Source organism: Sciurus vulgaris (genome assembly GCF_902686455.1).
Source record: "Sciurus vulgaris genome assembly, chromosome: 2".
Classification (NCBI taxonomy): Eukaryota; Metazoa; Chordata; class Mammalia; order Rodentia; family Sciuridae; genus Sciurus; species Sciurus vulgaris.
The window spans coordinates 199,566,380-199,584,995 of record NC_136462.1 but is presented as its reverse complement, the minus strand read 5'-3'; the positions used below and the strand labels follow the sequence as shown (position 1 = coordinate 199,584,995).

Here is an 18,616-nt window from a genome sequence, read left to right as displayed (position 1 = left end):
TAAAACCCTTGTCTATAATTCTAGCATTTGAGCATCAGTCAGTTCTGATTTTTGCCTTTTCACTTAGTTGATGTTTTCCTCCTTTCTTTGTGTACTGAGTAATTTTGAACTGTAACCTGGATATTGTGAATGTTATATGTTGTAGAATCTCTGGATTCTGCATATACTTCCAAAGAGTATTGGTTTAAAAAAGGTGATTAGGTACTCAGATCAGCTGAGGTGATGGATGTGTTAACTTCTCTCTCCTGAGGAGGGCAGTGCCCCAAATCCCAGTTCATTTCTTTAGTCTTGGCTGTGCTGCACTGATTTTGCCACACACATTGCATGGTTGAGGGATCAAATCATGACTCTGGCAGGGTTTAATGGAGAGCCTTCCCCTCTCTGAATTTCTACTTTCTAGAATTCCCAAATTTTCTAGGGATTATGGTTGTCCTGAACACTGGAGGTAGAAACGTAAACAGTATCAGTAAAGTAATGTACTCAATGACTCGATAATAGAAAACTTACTTGTGTCAGATGTTATGTGTGTCTGTCACCGTCTGTTTATCTTATGTTGTTGAGCCTGTACGTCAGCAGACATCTGAGCCAGACATCTGAGCCAGACATTGTCATACTGCCTTTAAGCTGAAGAAGCTAAGAGTCAGGCGAGATGGGTTACAGACCTAATACGTGCACAGCTGTACGTCAGAACCGGCTCTGATGCAAGGCCTCTCATGCCTACTAAGTATACAGTTGTTTCTCTAATACTTTTCAGTGAGAAATGGGAATTAAGCCTCTTCATCTTTCTGTTTTTGTCATTCTTTGGTGTTCTGCAGTGCGCCTGGTTATGGATGTGTTATTAAATATTCAGTTTAGCATTTGTACCTAAAATGGAGTATTCATGGTATTTTTCAGTTCTGAGAAATGATCAGCAGTCCTGTCTTAGTGGCCCCTCCCAAGTCTGGTATCTCTGTGAGAGCAGGGACGAGTCGCCTTCGCCCGACACTCTCCACGTGTCTTCACTATCCCCTGGTCCCCGCCCTTTACTTCTCCGTGCAGCAGTCTGGAGTTTTGGCAGATCAGCCTTCCACTGCCTGACATGGTTCTCTTGAACTGTGTCTGTGCCGCTGCATCTGCCATTTACTGAAATATTAATCACATTGTCTTTATTTTCCATTTCTACTTGATCTTTTTGGATGTGTCTTCCCCTTCCCCATTTTCCTTTTTGATTATGAGGTCAGTTTAAAAAATCTTATTTCAAGCATATTTTTTGATAATCTCTTTCACATTTTTCTGATACTTCTAATCTTGAAGTATGAACTCTTGCTGGTGATGGTTTGCAGCCATGTGTGGTGTGGTGAGAGATGTGTATTGCCTTCAGGGTGATCCTGTGAGGTTCCATGTGTCTGGGCTATGCAAGAGTTTCTTTGGAACACTTTCTAGTTTTCTCCTGCTGGGAAGCCTGGGACTTTCTCATGAGTTGGACATGATTGTTTTGGTAGGCTAGGGCTCCTGTACTTTGGGGCAGTGTAGATTTGGACTCTATGCCTAGGCTGTGCAGGCCTCTGGTTTCCATGTTCTGAGGGGTGTCTCCACCACCTAGATGGACAGCTGTCTTATATTGGGCCTTGATTTCAGTTCATTTTCTGTATCTTTCATCCCCATGTGGTCTTAAATGCTGGTCATGAGGGGTCAGCTTCTGCTGACTGCCTTCTCTTTGATATCTGTCTTCCTTTCTATCCTTGGGGATATCCTTCTCCCCTCCTGCCTTACTCCATTTAAAAATATTAAAGACTTTTTGGTCGGGGGTAGGTGGGCAGAGAGGAGTTCCATTCCACTTTCATATTGTTGGAAGTCTCAGTAACTAGGCCTTGTCATCCAAATCCCATGCATCTCTGGGACATTACACTGGGCTAGGGTAGTGACCGTGGGGAGTGGAAAAATGAGCCTAGAGAGCAGAATGGCCATTTATTATTTCTTACAGTGAGATAATTATTTGCTAGGAGGCTGAGATATCCAGAATGAAGGTCAGTAGCTTTCTTCTGGACAGAATGTAGAGTAAGAAGTTGACTGCTTTTCCAGTGCCACTCAGGCAGATAGGATCTTACTGGCCAGCATGGGGATTTTCACGTACATTCATCCACACCTTTATGAAGAAGCAAAGGTGTCCCTGAAGGCTGTGTAGCTCCCTGTGGCCTTACAACTGCTGTGCATTCTTTGGATCTTAATTGGGGATCTCAAGGAGAGTGTTCAGACCACAAGGTCACTTCATAAAATGGAGCCAGAGCACAGGAGTTCAGTCCTCCGAAGAGTGTTTCCGCCATCACATTGGTGCAAGCACCTTGCCAAGAGATCATCGTAGCTACTGTGATACCTGGCTTGGAAAGAAAAGACTGGGCAGATGTTACGTTTTCCTATTATTTTCAAAGTCACTTTGATTGATGTATAGTTCACACACAATAAAATTCCCCAAAATTTGATTTGTTAAAATGAATCTTAGAAAAATAGAGTTTGTGATCGCAACTACATTACAGGAAATGAAACATTGTCCAGCAGTCTCAGAAGTCTTCTCGTGCTCACCGATGGGCGCACCGTTCCCCTGCCCTGATGCCAGCCAGTGTGGCTCTGCTAAGTGCTGCTGTGGTTTCTTCTCTGCAGCTTCCTGTTAGCAGTGCTACGCGGTATCATCAAGAGGATCAAGTCCTCTTCCCCTGGCCTAATGTCTCTGAGCTGCATCTGCATGTTGCATATTAGCAACTGTGAGAAGCATCCGTCGTATGGATGTCCAGCTTGTTTATTCATGTAGGACTTGATGGATATCTTGTTTATTTCTGGTTTTGGGCTACTGCAAATAAAATTGTTATGAACGTACAAGTCTCTGTGTGAACGCGCCTTCATTTCTCTTGGGCCAACACAGGAGTGGACTATGTGGCCGGCGTGTATTTAATCTCTAAGGAACTGCGAAACCATTTTAGTGGCCACGCTGCTTTGCATTTCCACTTGCAGCGTGTGAGAGACCCAGTTGCCCAGTGTCTCTGCTTATATATTTGACATGGTCAATTAAGAAAATAGCCTTCCTGACCTTCAGTGTAGTTTTTAATTGCTATTTCCTTCACTGATAATGATATTGTACATCTTTTTCCTGTGCTTACCTGTCATTTATATACATTGCTTGTTATGATGTCTGTTCAAGTTTCATGCCTGTTTTGGAATCAAGCCTTTCAGAGATGTTTCTATACCTAGACACAAATATTTATATGTTCTGCAAATATTTTCTTCCCGTCTATGGCTCGATTTTCCATTTTCTTATTTTGAAGAACAAAAGTTCTTCATTTTGATCAAGTTTAATTCACCAGTATTTAGTTATGGCACATGATTTATATACCTCTCTAAGAAATCTTTGCCTTACCCAAGAACACAATGTTTTCCTCTAGTTTTATTTTTTGAATTTTTGTCATTGAAGGACTTGAGTCCATTATGTTACCTAAGGATTAAGTTCATTCCGCCTCCTACATGTATTCAACTGTTCTAATACTGTTGGCTGAAAAGAGTGTCCTTTCTCTACTGAATTACCTTGGCACCTTTGTAAAAAATGAATTGACCTTAGATCTGTGGATCCTTTTGTGAATTTTTCTCTTATCTTCCATGTTTATCTATGTTTTTCCTTAAATCCTTATCACAGTGTCATGCTGAACGTCTTTCACAAGTCATTCCACTTGGTTCTTTTTCAAAATCATTTTGTTTATTTCAGGTCCTTTGGATTTTCATATACATTTAGAATTAGCTTGTTGATTTCTACCAAACTAATTGCTGGGCTTTTATTATTTATTTTTGGTAGTGGGAATTGAACCGAGAGGCACTTTACCACTGAGCCACATCCCCAGTCCTTTTATTTTTTATTTTGAGAAAGGGTCTAGCTAAGTTGCTTAAGGCCTTGCTAAGTTGCTGAGACTGGCCTTGAGCTTGCAATCATCTTGCCTCAACCTCCCTAGCCACTGGGATTATAGGCGTGTGCCATTGCTGGGCTATTGATTGGGATAAAATTGTATTTGTAAATAAATTTGGGAAGAGTTGACATTGTAACAATATTGAGTCTTCTGATCCAAGACAGTGGCTTAATTTCATTTAAAAATTCCTTTTAGGGCTGGGGAGATGGCTCAGTTGGTAGAGTGCTCGCCTCGCAAGCACAAGGCTCTGGGTTCAATCCCCAGCACCACAGGGAAAAGAAACAAAATTCCTTTTAACATTTTTTGATTATAGGATTTGTGTATATTTTGTTAAATTTATCCCTAAGAGCTTCATATTTTTGATGCCCTCATGAATGGTATTTAAAAGTTCTAATGCCCAGCAGTGTGGTGCTAGCATCCAGGAGTTTTCCACCTGTATGTTTGTGTCCTGCCTCTTGAAACCTGCTTACTGTTCTCACTGTGCCCTGTGATCCTTCTGGAATGTTCAGCATGCTGTTGGGCGAGAAGACAGTTTGACTTTGTTCTTGCCGTCTCTTTTGTCTTCCTTTGTCACTGCTGTTTTACTTCTACCTGTGCCTGTAAACCCCACATTATTTTTGCTTTATTAGTCATCTTTTGAGGAGATCGTGAAGAACTAGGAGAACTGTTGCTCTATTACCCACACGCCTGCTGTTCCTGTTCCTCGTCCTCTGCTTCAGTAGCCTCAGCTTTCCATCTGCGATTTCCATAACGTTTCTCTTAAGTGTGTGGCATTGAGTTCTTTCAGCTTTTGCTTATTTTATTTTATTATTATTATTATTTGGTACTGGGGATTGAACCCAGGGGCACTTATTCTACCTCTGAGCCACATCCCCAGCCCATTTTTTTATATTTTATTTAGAGACAGGGCCTTGCTGTTGCTTAGGGCCTTGCTAAGTTGCTAAGGCTGGCTTTGAACTTGCAGTCCTCCTGCGTCAGCCTCCCAAGCCCCTGGGATTACAGGTGTGTACCTCCACCTCAGCTAACTTCTGCTTATTTTAAAAAATCTGTATTTCCCTTTAAAATTTGAAAGGTTTTTCTCCAGGTGAAGAATTCTGGTCAAGGGGCTGGGGCTGTAGCTCAGTGGCAGAGTGCTTGCCTAGTACCTGTGAGGCACTGGGTTCTCTCCTCAGAACCATGTAAACAAATAAAATAAAGCCATGTTGTCCATCTACAACTACCAAAAACAAACAAACAAAACAAAACAAAAAACAACAACAAACAAAAAAGAATTCTGGTCCAGGTCTTTTCTTTCAGTGCTGTTAAGACACTTTTCTACTTTTTTCTTCACTGCATGCTTTTTGATAAGTTGGCTATTATTTTTTCTTTGTTTCTGAATTTTTTATGTAATGCATCTTTTTTTTTCTTGAACTTCACTTAAGGTTTTTCTACATACAATTACAATTCGTCAATTAAATGTAAAATAGACGATTAAAAGAGACCTCTCGGAAGAATAAGAAACCCAGAATAGCTAAAGCAATCCTTAGCAGGAAGAATGAAATGGGGTATCGCAATACCAGAACTTCAACTATACTACGAAGCAATAGTAACAAAAACGGCATGGTATTGGCACCAAAATAGACAGGTAGATCAATGGTACAGAATAGAGGACATGGACACAAACCCAAATAAATACAATTTTCTCATACTAGACAAAGGTGCCAAAAATATGCAATGGAGAAAAGATAGCCTCTTCAACAAATGGTGCTGGGAAAGCTGGAAATCCATATGCAACAGAATGAAACTAAACCCCTATCTCTCAACCTGCACAAAACTCAACTCCCAATGGATCAAGGACCTTGAAATCAGACCAGAGACCCTGCATCTTATAGAAGAAAAAGTAGGTCCAAATCTTCAACTTGTTGCAGGGCTTAGGATCAGACTTCCTTAACAGGACTCCCATAGCACAAGAAATAAAAGCAAGAATCAATAACTGGGATAGATTCAAACTAAATAGCTTTCTCTCAGCAAAGGAAACTATCAGCAATGCGAAGAGAGAACCTACAGAGTGGGAGAATATCTTTGCCACTCATACTTCAGATACAGCACTAATTTCCAGAATATATAAAGAACTAACTACACGAAGAATACAAATAACCCAATCAACAAATGGGCTAAGGATATGAACAGATGCTTCACAGAAGAAGATCTACAAGCAATCAACAAACATATGAAAAAACGTTCACCATCTTTAGTAATAAGAGAAATGCAGATCAAGACTACACTAAGATTCCATCTCACCCCAATTAGAATGGCGATTATCAAGAACACAAGCAACAACAGGTGTTGGAGAGGACGTGGGGCAAAAGGTACACTCATACATTGCTGGTGGGGCTGCAAATTAGTGCAGCCACTCTGGAAAGCAGTGTGAAGATTTCTTAGAAAACTTGGAATGGACCCACCATTTGACCCAGCTATCCCATTCCTCGGCCTATACCCAAAGGACTTAAAATCAGCATACTACAGAGATACAGCCACATCAATGTTCATAGCTGCTCAATTCACAATAGCCAGACTGTGGAACCAACCTAGATGCCCTTCAATTGATGAATGGATAAAGAAACTGTGGTATATATAGACAATGGAATATTACTCAGCCATAAAGAATAATAAAATTATGGCCTTTGCAGGCAAATGGATGAAATTGGAGAATATCATGCTAAGTGAGATAAGCCCATCTCAAAAATCCAAAGGGCGAATGATCTCACTGATAAGTGCATGATGATACAAAAGGGGGAGTGGGAGGGGGGCAAGAATGGAGGAAGGAGGGACTGTATAGAGGGAAAAAAGGGATGGGAGAGGTGGGGAGAAGGAAAAAATAACAGAATGAATCAAACACCATTACCCTATGTAGATGTATGATCATGCAAGTGGTATGCTGTTACTCCATGTACAACAGAAACAACATGTATCCCATTTGTTTACAATCAAAAAAAAAAAAAGAGAGACCTCTCTGTCCCTTGTTTGCAGCCAGCGACTGGTGGCCCTGGTGTGGGACCCCACTGTGCATGCCTGCGCGGGATCCTGGAGTTCTGGGCTCCCGTGCTTACAGTTCCTGTCAGAGTCTTACAAGCCGGCCACGCCCCTCCTGCGCTCCCATCTCTCCTTTCTCCTGAGGCCCCGCACCCTGCCCGCCCCTGTCTGCACGTGGCTGGTGCTTCCTTCGTTTCCGTTGTCTTGTTTCCTGTCTTGCTTCACTTTGGGTGGCTTCTGTGCTGTGCCTTGAGTCTCTGATTTTTTATCAGCTGTGTAATCTTCCGTTGATTTCTTTCGGTTTATCTTTTAATTTATTGTTTTTCATCACTCAAATGTATATTTAATTAAGTCTTATTTGCATTTTTGTCCTCAAAATCATATTTTTTAGAATATACAGGACATTCTTTTAATTGCTCTGTAGGGAGAATTTTCTATTAATTTCACCAAAAGTTTCCAGGAAATGTTTTTTTCCTTCACTTTTCCTGGCTTTGGTCATATTCTCTGACTTCTTGACATGCTTGGTAATATTCCATGGGTTGGGAGACTTCAAGAATTCCCTGTGTTTGGTTGCTAGATTCCGCTATACAAGTGGCATCAGTGCAGTCGTGGGTTTTGTTGGTAGGCACAGTTAATTTGGAGGTTACTTGGAGTCACTGAGGCTGTTTACACGCGCTCCCAGGGCAGTGCTGGAGAAAGCACTCGTGGGGACTGGTGCAGCTCTGCCCCTCTGTCTGCAGCTGAGCCTCTTTGGGACCTCTCTGCTGATGGTTGCCGTGCTGTACCTTCCCCACCAGGCCCTGACCTCCGGGCCTCCTCGGTCTCTGGCTTCCCTGGGTAGAACCTGGCCTTACGTGTTCAGTGGCTGCAGTCCTAGGGCTCCCTGTGTACCCACGAGGGTTCGAGTCCTTTCTCTGAGGGATCATATCCTGCGCTGCCCGAAACTGTTGCTTCCATTCATTTTTTTTCTGGTTTCCTTCTTGTGCAGGCCACTTCAGTCTCGTCCCCTTTTTACCAGCAGGAGGACTCTTCCTTGCCAGCCGTCAGCCTTCCCCGGCTCTGTTCTTCTTTCAGTGTTCTTCTGACTAGCTCGTCCTGCGTAGCTGCTGGGGTGCTGCCAGGCTGGAATACAGCTGTTCCCACTGCTTTGGGACTTCGGTCCCCTTCCTTTACCTGTCCACTCATGTTCTTAGGGTTCTTGTCCAGGCATGTTCTTAGGGTTCTTCCTACTGCTTATTTCATGGTCTATATATAACACTCACTGTTTTAGATTTGTTTTCATACATTTCTTTTGGTGGTATCAGCCTTTCATTTAACTTCTTTTTGTTGAGAACTCAGTCCCAGTCAGACACTTCACTGGGGCTTGGGTGCTTTGGGGGCTTCCAGAGTGGTGGGGACAGATGTGATGCCACAACAGAACCCTGTGCCAATGCTTCTGCGGCCAGCGTGGGAAGGAAGAGCCCATGGCCCCAGGAAGGCAGGAGCGGGAGCCTGGCCTCTTGGGGCCTCGGAAGGGCTCTTTTGGAGAAGGATTCTCAAACTAGGGTGAAAGAAGTGAGCATCTCAGGCCAAGGGAAGAACAGGTACAGGACCATTGACATGGTTGGGTGCATTTGAAGAACTACAGGCAGGGCACTGTGTCTACTCTGACAGTGTAGCGTGTGCAGTGTCTGTGGTCTGAGTGTGAGTTCAAATTCTGACCCCAATTTTCTAGGACCTTTTGCAGTTTTCTTAACCTCTCTAAGATTTCCTTAATAATAACATGGGAATAATATAGTTGATATTGGGGGCTGTGGCTGTGGCTCAGTGGTAGAGAGCTTACCTGGCACATGTGAGGCACTGGGTTCCATCCTCAGGACCACAAAATACTAAATAAAATAAAGGCATTGTGTCCATCTACAACTAAAAATATTTTTAAAACTATGGTTGATGTCAAGATTTAACAAAGTGCTGCTACATAAAACACCCTTAGCACAGTTCCTGGCTTAGGAAATAACCAATAAGGGTTAATTATTATCCAGTATTTTATTGTTTATAGATGTTATTTCCTTCTTTTATGTAGCTAGTGTTGTAGGATTTCTAATATTCTGCAATAATAGCTACTCTTTTGAGGGACTAATTGCCAAGGTCTTTCGTTCCTGATTAAGCAGAGTTTCTTGCAGAGTCCTGGGTATTTCCTGGGTATTTTCTGTTACCTTAAAGCAGCAAGGTAGTTGTTGACCCACTAGCATGGTGGGCCTCGGTCTCTTCTGCATGAGGAGTTTGAGTGCACTGCTTGGGGTCTCTTCCGGCCCAGAATGCCTGGAGCACCACACTGCTGTTTTGTGCCTGTCCTGTTCTGAGTTCCCTCCATGCAGGGTCTGCAGGTGCTCTGCGCTTGCCTGTGCTAGGGCTGCGTGCTCCCTTGGGAGCATGCCTGTGAATGTGTGCCCAGCACTGTGCTCCTTGGGCTTGGCTGCCACCCAGAGGGGACATGTTCATCTGAGGCAGTGATCCTGCAGAGAAACCACATATTTTGATTATGTCACACATATTTTTTCTACAAATGTATAATTCTTTATTAAAATTCTCCAAGTAACTATTTTACAGTGTGCATTTTTAATAAGTTCTTATTACTAGCTTAACAGAATTATCTGAGAAAAATGTGGTTATTATTCCAGAAAATAGTAGGCGCCTGGGCCCCAGCGTGTCGTTTCTGTTTTCAGCTCCTGTCAATCACTAACCAAACTGATGCTGGCTTCCTGTCTGCCCAGGAGACCCTGCTCTGGGCCCCAGCAGTGCTCCCGGCACAGCCATCGGGTTTCCGGGCGGAGCGATAGGAGGCGGTCACACCTCCGGCAGGTGCTGCTGATCTTCCCGGAAGTGACTCTGGGGGCAGTTCTCCTGCCAAAGCTAGCCCTGGGGAGCTCTTTGGCAGTCTGTTTCTCTATCTTTATTCTTCTGGGCCAGAGGTGGAAAGGCTGGTGAAGGAGGAGAGGAGGAGGAGGAGGAGGCAGGGCTTGGCAGTGTGTTTTTCCAGCCAGGGTCTCTTTCAAAATGGCCAGAGTCTTCTCGGTGATCACAGCTCCCCACCTGCCTTGTCCTCTCAGTTGATGCCTTCTTCTCCACCCGGAAAGAGATGAGTGGCGAGAAACGGTCACATGGGGTATTCTTTAAAAAAGATGCCATATATTCTAAAGTGGATAAGATGCACATGCCTGCGCAGATGTGTCTAGGCCTGGATGCCTACCTTTCTCCACGGCCTCGCCTCTGTCTGTAGGTTCCTGCCTTGTGGGAGTGAGATTTGTGCTAGAAACATGAATGTAAATCCTGGTGTTTACGAAATTTTCCACTTGTTTTACCCACACCTAATTGGACAGCTGTATTTTAATGATTCATCTTTGTTGAATTTTTCTGAAGAATTCTAACTAATGCTCAGGATTCTTTTGACAGTTGTGTCAGTGGTTTACACAATATGCCACTGAGTTGTTCAACCAGAGTAGGGAGGGTTACGGGCCTGCCAGGCTTGGGAGCACAGGTCGGTCACTTGTGGGTGGATCGCTCACTCTGCTGGGGACAGACTGGATGACTGGCTGAGGGAAGGTGGCCTAGCCTTTCTAGGTACTTGTTTATTCATCTGGACAGTGAGGATGATGGTTATTTCCCTGGGTCGAGTTGACGTGGGAATTGTGCCCTACCCACAGGTGCTGTCCTGCCCCAGTTCATTACACCCGCCCAAAAAACTAGCTCCCTGGACCTCGGTGGTTTCTGGAGAGCAGCCTCTCTGCTCTGAGTTCATTATGCCCTGGGATTAGCCCGTATGCTTTATAGAGGGGATGGAAAGATTAGGTGATTGGCTCTGGGCTTCCTTGGTGAAACACATGGGTTTGAAGTGAAGTGATTATGTGTTTGTGTTAGCCAGGTTTGCATTTCTGTGACCAAAATACCTGAAAAATCAATTTAAAGAAGGGAAGATGGATTTTGGCTCTTGGTTTAGAGGTCTTGGTCCATGGTTATCTTGGCTCCATTACTTTGGGCCTAACATGAGGCAGACCATCAGAGCAGGAAGGGTGGAGGAAAGCTGTTCAACTCATGGTAGCCAGGCAGCAGGGAGTGATGGTGGAAGAGGCCCTGGGACAAGATATACCCTTGTAGGGTATATCCCCAGTGACCTACTTCCTCCAACAAGGCCCTAGTTCCTGAAGTTTCCACTACCTCCACTAATATCGTCAATCAGTTTATTAATTGCTCAGTGTATTAATCCATTGATAAGATCAGAGCCCTAATGGTCCAATCACTTCTGCAAATTCCCTTGTCTGAAATCACTGCTTTACGGACCCAAGCCTAAGCACATGAGCCTTTGTGGGACAATCCAGATCCAAACCATAGCAGTGTTTAATAAGCATCTACTATGGGTCAGGCATTGTGCTAGTCCCAAAGGAACCAGCAGTAACTGGTCACAGTCCTGCCCACAGGAGCGTCTGTCATAGAAGAATTTGTTGTGTATAGTAGTGAACTGTAATATGGCAGCAGGTCAGACCAGGTTGCCACCATCTGGAGCATTTGAGGTGAGCACAGTGAGCAGGAAAGACTTTCTAGAGAGGCTGCACCCCAGGCAAGACCTCACAGCCAAAACAAGAAGAACTCCCAGTTGTGATAGACCAAAGCATGGGGGACATAAAGGATGGTGGCCAGTGGTCAGGGTTGGCTGGAACCACAGGTCTTCGTGTGTGTGAAGTTGTGTGTTCCACATCCGGAAGAGGTCTGATGAGAACATGGAGGCAGAGACAGGGTAGGTGGCTCGACTTCTGGCCACACGCTTAGCAGGCAGTGGCTGTGGATTCATTCCATTCCAGGTGCGCTTGGCGCAGAGCTTGTGAGCTCGGCCACCGTGTTGCCTTGGGGAGCAGATGCTGGCCTCGGTCAGGGATGCAGGAGGAGCAGGCTCCGAGGGAAGAGAAAGGATGGCAGCTGGCTCACTTCCAGCCAGAGTGAGCTGGGGAGCCTGAGCGTGGTAGGGAGGGGTGTGGCTGGGTGTCACCAGGCCAGAGCGTGGTGGGCGGGAGTAGATGACACTCAGGAAGCCACGCCAGGACATTAGGTAGAGGAGACGTGGGGCGGGCTTCTTGTCAGATTCTTTTTTCTCTGACCGTTTTCAGTGGGTGTGAGTAGTGCACCGCCGTTTGTCACCGGGGTGAGCCTTTTCCTCCCCTTGCTTTTGAGAACTGTAGTAGAGGAGTAGTTTGTATCCCTGTTGATTGGAGGTGACCCTGCACCAGACAGATGGCCCTGAGGAAAGGTGTCGGCTCGTGGGTATGATCTGGTCCTACCACCTTTCCTTTGGGTTGTGCAGTGCTCCATTTCACCTGAGATGGATTCTCAAAGTCAGGGTTCCTGGAGGCGCCGGCTGGGAAGGCCTGTGGTGGCAGGAAGCAGGCCACGAGGCTGTGGCACAGGGTGACTCATCTTGGTTGATGCAGTCAGGAGTGTGCTTTTCTGTTATTGTTTTTGGTGCTGGGGTTCAAACCCAGGGGTGCTGTACCACCTAGCCACACGCCCACCCCTTTGTGTTTTTTCTTTTGAATTGGGGGTCTTGCTAAGATGCTGAGGCTGGCCTCCAACTTGTGAGCCTCCTACCTCAGCCTCCCGAGCCGCTGGGATTATAGGTTACATCACTGACTGGCATGAGAGTGCTTTTAAAAGTTTCTCATTTTCTCCTCTAGATGGATTTGAAGATTACAGCAGGACCGTGACAACAGGAGGATACCAACCTTCTTGGACCTTATAGGCCAGGACAACCTGCCCCCTTTGGCACACCTGGAATCTTTAACTGGTAAGCACAGCAACAGGCCTGGGCACAGCTGCAGCCCTCTACTGTGTTTGGGTTATGGTGACACTGGGTGGCCACCTTGCTGCTACAGCTTGGATGAGGTGGGATACAGGCTGTGTCCCTGAGGCCTGTGTTCTCACCTTATCAGCTATTATGAAGCTGCAACCCAGAACTTTCTATTGTGGAAACCTGTATCTTATTAGTTTTATGTCTAGGTAGTTGAATTTTTATGCTAATATAATTGTGCAATTTCTTAAACTTTCTAGTTGTTGCTGATATGTGAAAATGAAATTAATTTTGTTTTTATTTTGTCATCTCAATGCTAAATTTATTTATTTATTAATTTTACTATACATCCTGTGGATTACTTGTAGTCTTCTACATATATCAGTGACATTGTTTGTGAAAAATGTCAGTTTTATTTCTTCCTCTCTTTTCCTTTTTTTTTAGTGTTGGGGGTTTGAACTCAGGGGGCTTCGACCACTGAGCCACATCCCCATTTTGTATTTTATTTAGAGACAGGGTCTCACTGAGTTGCCTAGCACCTTACCTTTGCCGAGGCGCTTTGAATTTGCCATCCTCTTGCCTCAGCCTCCCGAGCTGCTGGGATGACAGGCATAGCCACCGCACCACATATTTCTCCCTTTCTTATTTTATGTTTTTAGTAACTTTCTTTTATTGGATTAAAAAAGCTTACATTTCTAACTTATATTTCTAGTTTATTTAAAATTTAAAAAATAATTTCATGCAGAAAAAGTTTCAGGAATGTAGAAGGAGTCTCCACAGGCTCTCCTTCACTCAGCGTCACAGCCAGCACCTGCCCCTTGGTTCTGTGTCGGTGATCTTGACCTGAGCGCCTGGGAGGAGCGTGCCCTCATGCCGCTCTCCCCTCCTCGCTCTTTCCTGAGAACGCGGCACTGACCATTCACTCCTATAATCATAGCACAATTAAACTAACTGACACAGCACTGCTGTCTGACGTGTGGCTTTTAATGAAATCTTGCCAGTTGTCCAAATGGCATCTTTAATGTTGTTTTTCTGGGTGTCTCTCTGTCCAGAATCCAATCCAGTATCTTGTATTGCCTTTAATTCTTGTGACTCTTTAGTCTCCTGTAATCGCCGTTTCTGTCTTTAGCTCTGACATTTTTGGAAGAGTACAGGTCATTTGTTTTGTAAAAATAAAGTTGGTTTACTAAGTGTTTTTTAAATCATCTTTGAGGTCTGAATTTTAAGTGATGCTTCTCCTGTATCTGTTGAGATATCAGGTGGTTTTTTTCTCCATTAACGTTTTCTTTCTAAAAATGCTCTTTAAAACTTCTTTTATTGTCAAGTGTAACACATGTAGAAATCTGGATACAACATACATATAGAGTCTAAGACATTTTTATGAAGCAAATGTCCATGTAGTCACATGCCTAGGTCAAACAATTGTACATTGCTAGCATTTGGGGCCCCAGGCCCCATTTTTGATCACTACTTCCTGCCTACCAAGCATAAGTACCATCTTGATTTTTATGTCAATCACATCTTAAATTTTATGTCTAGTATCTACCTCCAAATAATCTGATCTAATTTAGTTTCTCTGAATTTGATATATGTGAAATCATACAGGAAGTATTAATTTGTGAATTCTGTGTATAGTTTGAGTTTGTTCCCTTTGTAACAATGTTCTTGGACTACGCTGACACTGCCCATCTACAACTGGTAGCGAGGTTCGGGTTTTTTGAGTACAGGAACAGCTTGCTTAGCATCATCTTCTCCAAGCACCCGGGGCACACACCCAGGAAGGCAAGCTGTCAGGTCGGGCGTGCTTGTCTTCTGTGCCAGGAGCCCCTGACAGTTTCCCAGGTGGGAACATCCAGTTCACACTCCTGCCTTGCCCTGCATTTTATCTGCCGGTCGTATAGTCAGGTTCTAGATTTGGCCAGTGTGGTAGCGTGGGAGTGTATATGACAACGGCATTTTGTGATCTGGGTTCATATCCTCCTTCTGTCCAGTTTAAATGCCGTTTCCTGGGTCTGTGGGGCACCTGCATTTCTTCTGGTGACCTCCCGTTCCGAGTCCTTCGTGGGAGGGCTGGGTGAGCGCGTGCGTCCTCCTCGCTGGCGGTGCCAGTCCTGCGATGTTCTGGATCTCAGGCCCGACCCAACTGCATGGCGATGGCCGCTGGGAGCCGCCTCGAGCCGTGTGTGCCAACCGAGGCGCGTCGGGGCCATAGGCAGGGAAGCCCGGCCGGGGGACTCCGGCCGGACCCCCGCGTGGACTCGCTGCCTCCCGCCCGCCGCCCGTGCACCGCAAGGCCCAGCCACCCCGAGGGAGCTCGGGCGGACCTGCCCCCGGAGCCCCTCCGCTGCCCCCAGGCCGGACGCGAAGAACCAGCCTTTCCTCGGGCGCTGCGCCCCGGGGCGGCTCTCGTCCCTGGTCGCCTGCTCTTCCTGCCGGTGGCAGGACCGACGTGCGGTTCTTCTGGCCCGCTCCTCGTTGTCCACAGGCCTGCTTCCTGCAGGGAGCCCTTCAGTGCAGGCAGCCCCCGGCCGCCGCCTTCCCGCCGGGCCCGGGACGCCGCGGCCACCGCCCGTGAGGGGCTGCGCGTGGCCAGTACCGCAGAACCGAGTCCCGCAGAACCGAGTCCCGCAGAACCGAGCAGCAGCACTTGGTAGGATCTGGGCTGGGCTGCGTTGCTGTCGGCTCTCACGACGGTTTAGACTTCCAATCCATACATGTGAAATATCTTCCTGTTTATTTAGGTTTTCTTTAATGTCCAGTGAATCCGATTCCATTTATCTGTAGAGGTTTTGTGCTTTTTTTGATGGTGTGTTTTAAAGGAAGTCAGAAACATTATATCCAGTTAAGGATTTAAAGTGAGTCTAACCGCAGTGTCATTATCACACTCACCAGAATTAACAGTAATGCCTTCCAGCCTACCAAGCTATGTCCAGTTTTCCCTGACAACTTCAAAAATGCCTTGTCATGGTTGGCTTGTTTTATCACCATCCAAATGAGGGCACACATTTCGTCAGTAGACGTGTCTCTTAAGTCTCTTTTTTTTAACAGTTTTTTTTTTCCTTTTCATGTTGAACCACTTTTAATCTTTAATACTTCTCGCTTTCATCTTCCCCCACATTATTTATTTGTTGAAGGGGTCATTAGTTGTGTAGAATTTTTCCACATTCTGGATTTGGTGGTTATTATTCTTATGGTGTAATTTTTTAAAAAAAATTTTCATTGTAGATGGACACAGTACCTTTATTTTACTTATTTATTTATTTTTATGTGATGCTGAGGATGGAACCCAGTGCCTCACATGTGCTAGGCAAGTGCTCCACCACTGAGCTAAAACCCCAGCCCTTGCTCTCTGTTTTTTCTGTAAACTGAAAATTATGTTTGGAGATTTGATTGTATTATGCCTAGTTTTTTTGAACAACATAATTGTTTTATGTACCCATTACAAAATGTTAGAAAACAATATCTGATCCTCCCGCTTTTAGAGATATTAAATATTGAGCAGTGGCTCAAGTGTTTGCTTCCTTCATGTTCTGAAATTCCTCAGCAACCTTCCTTCTGATGACTTTCGTGGTTGCAGATAACAATTGCTTGACTGTGTGATTGCTTGATGTATTGGAAAATGGCCGTCTTCTTCCTGTTGTCCGTGAGATCTGTAGTACGGCCCCACTTTTGTCCTGTTATTTTGTCTTCTGCAGAACTTTCCTCCCTAGATAATTTTTACCAGAGGATTATCAACTCCATTATAGTTTCAAAGAACCAAGTTCTGGTGTTGATTCTTGTATTATTTATTTATTTTCTTGTTTGATAATTTCTGGTCTGATCTGTTATTCTTTTTTGGGTTTTTTTTTTTTTTTTTGGAATTTAATTGCTGTTCCTTTTTTACTATGAATACTTAGTTCTTTTTTTTTTTTTTTTTTTTTTTTTTGGCCCTTTGTAACATCTGCATTTTACATTGTGAGATTTCTTTTTGTGTTAGTTAGCTCTCCATCACAGACAAAATACCTGAGACAATAACTCAAAAGGAGGAAAAGTGAATTCTGGCTCATGGCTCCAGAGGTTCCAGTCCATGGTTGGTTGACTCCATTGCTTTTTGGGCCTGTGGCAAGGCAGACCATCATGGTGGGGAGTGTGTCATGGAGCAAAGCTGCTTACCTCATGGTGGCCAGGAGGTAGAGAGAGAGACAGGAAGGGGATGTCCTCCAGGGCATGCCCTCTTTGACCTAACTTCTTCCAACTAGACCTCCCCTCCTAAAGCTTCCAGAATGTCTCAGGAGCACCACAGGCTGGGGACCAAGCCTCCGATACACAGGCTCTGGGGTACATTTCAGTTCCAAACCATGTTACCTAAGTACTCCATTGGTGGCATCCTCAAGGTTTGATATGTAATATTTGTGTTACTTTTCAGTGAATGTATTTTAATATCTAAAATGATTTCTCCTTTGATCAATGAGTTATTTAGAAATATGCTATGGAATTTTCAAATATTTGGGGATTTTTCCAGATATCTTTCTGTTACTGATTCCTATTTTAGTTCTTTTGTGGTAAAAGAACATACTTTATGTCATTTATTTTCTTCTAAATTTGTTGAGATTTAAAGTCAGACATAGTGATACATGCCTGAAATCCCAGACATTCTGGAGGCTGAGGCAGGAACGTCACAAGTTATAAGAGGGCTATTATGGTTGAGGTATGAAGTAACCCCCCCAAAACTCATGTGTGAGACAATGCAGGAATGTTCAGAGGTGACATGATTAGATTATTAGAACTATAATCTGATCAGTGGATTAATCCACTGATATGGATTAACTTGGTGGTAACTCTAAGCAGGAGGGTATGGCTGGAGGAAGTAGGTCACTGGGGTGTTCCTTCGGGGTCTAAGATTTGTCCCTATTGGGTGGCACACTTTATTTGCTTCCTGGCTGCCATGTCCCGAGCTGTTTTCCTCTGCCATAGGTCTGGAGCTATGGAGTTTGCTGACCAGGGCCGGAACCTCTGAAAGTGTGAGCCAGAATGAACTTTTTTTCCTCTAAGTTGTTCTTGTCAGGTCTTTTGGTCACAGTGACTCAAAGCTGATTAAAATAAGACCAGCCTCAGCAACTTAGCAAGACCCAGTCTTAGAATAAAGGAAATGAAAAGGGCTGGGTAGAGCTTGGTGGTAAATCACCGGTGGGTTCAGTTCCCAGTGCCATAAATAAATTAGTTAGTTGAGATTTGTTTTATGGCTTAGGGTATGTTCTGCCTTGTGTACACTTTAAAAGAGTGAGCATTTCAGGTTTTGAGGTAGAGTGTATTGTAAATATCATTTAGGGTAAATTAGTTGAAAACATTGTTTAGTTCTTCTATATTCTTGCTTTTTTTCTTCCTACTTGTTCTGTTAATTATTGAGAGAGAAATGTTGGCATCCTAAACTATAATTGTGGAGTTATCTGTTTTTCCTTTTGGTTTTTATGTATTTTGAAGCTTTGATGCAGGGTGTGTACACATTTAGTTTTGTCTGACTTCTTGAATAAATTGATTTCTGAATTATTGCATAATTTTTTTTCCCTAGTACTATTTCTTTTTCTGAAGCTCACTTTTGCTGATGTTAATTTATACACCCCAGCTTTCTTTTGGTTAATATTTGTATGACATATATTCGTACCGACGTTAACCTGTGTTTAAATTTTGTTTCCTGTGGAAGGCACATGGTTGAGTCTTTCTTTTTTATCTGGTGTAACAACCTCTGCCTCTTAATTTGAATGTTTAGATCATTTATATTTGAGGCTACCATTGATTTGGTTTATGTAAAAACTATCTTTTCCATTTCTCTCAACTGTTCCTGCTTTTAAAAAGATAAATTAAAAAATGATTCTATTTTATCTCC

At 44.1% G+C, this 18,616-nt stretch overlaps 1 long non-coding RNA gene across 1 annotated transcript in view; it reads left to right on the top strand.

Moving 5' to 3' along the window:
• LOC306654741 overlaps positions 1-18,616 on the top strand; it is a 52,387-nt gene that overhangs the window by 13,615 nt on the left and 20,156 nt on the right. The window contains exon 2 of the long non-coding RNA XR_013762048.1: positions 12,641-12,750. This is a non-coding gene — a long non-coding RNA (uncharacterized lncRNA). The remainder of the gene's footprint in view (positions 1-12,640; positions 12,751-18,616) is intronic.